The 2500-nt window shown below is 41.2% G+C and overlaps 1 protein-coding gene across 2 annotated transcripts in view; it reads right to left on the bottom strand.

Annotated features, from left to right (window-relative positions):
* stnB (stoned B) overlaps positions 1-2500 on the bottom strand; it is a 19585-nt gene that overhangs the window by 1951 nt on the left and 15134 nt on the right. For both annotated transcript variants that reach the window (XM_086550185.1, XM_086550186.1), the window contains one exon: positions 1-2500. This exon is cut by the window's left edge and continues 1951 nt beyond it; it is cut by the window's right edge and continues 818 nt beyond it. The gene's annotated coding sequence lies outside the window, so the exon portion shown is untranslated.

Below are 2500 nucleotides of genomic sequence, written 5' to 3'. Positions count from 1 at the left end.
ACGACAGATACAATGAAAACAGTGTTCACTTCGCCTCATCCTCTCACAACCAAAGTCACTCATTTCCACACACTGAGCCACCATGGACGTGTAGGTCCTTACCCTAGCTCAGTCTCCTTACAAGAAAATCTTCACACACTCACAGAAAGTAGGAATTCATTCGAATTCTTCTCACAAAGTTAAGGAAACTCCTTTTGGCAGGCCTCGCCCTGAACCATCCCCATCTTGAAAATATTTTTGTGTCTTAGCAATTCTACACTGAGATGACACATTTACCTGCCGCTTTCGTGCTACAAGAATTAGATTACTATTTATTTTACATATTACACTGCCTGTCACATCTAACTTGCCATTGACCCGGCACGGGGTGGGGTGCGGTCAGGGGGAGCCCTGTCAGTTGAGTTTGTATAACTGCTACGTCTTTGGTATGTTGCTGCGATGCGTCGCTCTGGACTCGGGTTCGCCAGAAGATTCAACGTCAAACAAATCAACAAAACACATAAATAATCTAGCACTAGAAATATCTCTTATTATTTACACCAACAGCAGCAAAATATGTGAGCACGTGCATGTCTGTAAGAAAAGTTAGTTTACCTTTCACATCCGTGTTTACAGTCAGTCGGGCAGACAGATTCGAAGGGCCGGAGGACAAGGGTGCGTGACCACCTGCACAGGTCGCCCACCTCCTCAATGGTCAGTTCGCCCACCACTGCAATTTCGCCCGAGTTATAGTTGGTCTGTTTGTAGGTACAAACAAAGAACAAAGCCCACAAGTGTCTCTTTACCACGGCGAAAAGAAGGAAGGAAGGCAGAGCGAGAAAAGGGGAGGAAACGAGGAGGGAAGATCATGCACTCCTGTATCACAGCCGGTTAACCTTCAAGGAATCTGCCCGACGTCACCAGTGTTGGTGAAAAGCTTAACTAGACAGTTTCATCTTAGTTTAGTTTTGTAGGCAAAGGGTATTGTTTTAAGGACATAGATATGGCGTATTGAAGAAGAAGAGAAAGTATAGTCTTTGCTTTCATTTCTCAGAAATAGCTCAGCATAAAGAGTAGTCAAGGCATAGTTGAAAAGACAGTCAAGATAAGAGGGAAATCGTGAACGTAATTTCGAGCAAGAGTAAGTCTTTCATGAATGTAGAATTGGATAGATTATAATGTCACTTTTATACATATTCATATATATCTATATATATCTATATCTTTATAATCTATTCACAAAAAGGTACTCTCAGTGTACAGTGGTATAATGAAGATGTGATATCCTTAAAAGAAGGCAGCATACTTGCACATGTGTTTAGGGTAAGGGAGTTTAGCCTGGGAATTGCAGTTTCTGGTAGAGTGAGAGAGAGAGAGAGAGAGAGAGAGAGAGAGAGAGAGAGAGAGAGAGAGAGAGAGAGAGAGAGAGAGAGAGAGAGAGAGAGAGAGAGAGAGAGAGAGAGAGAGAGAGAGAGAGAGAGAGAGAGAGACAGATAGAGATAGAGAGGGAGAGACAGACTGTACCCACGAGAGTACCCTGAAGGAAATTCGTGGACGTAGATAATATGTGTAAGTGAAAAAGGAAAAGAAGGAAAGACCGAAGAATTGGGTAAAAAAGGCCAACAGGAGAAAGACAAAGACGGGACTCACAGCTCTGTAATCACTTCTCTTATTACTTGGTATTAATAGAAGAACATTGCATCGCCAACATTTGCAATGCCATTTCGTTAACAAACGGAAAGCAAACAATTTACCGCATGCAGTACTTGTTAGACTTACTGGCTGAAAACAACTAGATCTTTTATTGGTTGTAAGTTCATCTATTGCTGAGGTACATAGCCGAGAAGCAATAACAGGGAGAATATGGGATAAGATATGTGTTATGCACGCGTTTCAAACCTACTTTTAAACAATACAGCATCATATATCATGTTTACAAGGTGGAACGCCACACCAACACTGTTGTGTCTTGTGAAACGATCCATGAGTAATATCCGAAACCACTGACTGAAAGAAGGGAGTCAAGGAAAAAAGTGTTTCGGTGAACATGATTTTTTCCTCTATGAGTTTTCCCTTTTCTCAGGGGGTTTGGCTCTGACTGTGACAACGACGACGACGACAAGGAACTGTTCCACTGTGGTATTGGTGTGGTGGGGTCCGCCCGATTCCCAAGACCCTCCCGCGGTCACAACCACAGTCGCGAGCGGAGAGGGCGATGGGGGGGTTCAAGCCTCCCCACCACAGAATGCATTATTTTTACTTTTCTCGTTTTTTTTTCTAAGTCATACAGTAGCTGCTCCAAAACAAAGTGTTTATACTGTCCATTTTTGAAAGCATCTCGCCTTTGGCACAAAAATAATAATACGAGGTTAGGCACTACAACAGTCGTTTTTCCTGACAACATATTTTTTATGTAATATATATATATATATATATATATATATATATATATATATATATATATATATATATATATATATATATATATATATATGTGCACTCATTCTTCCATAATTACACT

This window comes from Penaeus japonicus, unplaced genomic scaffold (genome assembly GCF_977035675.1).
Source record: "Penaeus japonicus unplaced genomic scaffold, GWHDUDI00000001_assembly GWHDUDI00000023, whole genome shotgun sequence".
Lineage (NCBI taxonomy): Eukaryota > Metazoa > Arthropoda > Malacostraca > Decapoda > Penaeidae > Penaeus > Penaeus japonicus.
Note: the sequence above shows the minus strand (reverse complement) of the source record. Positions and strands in the feature narration are given on the sequence as shown.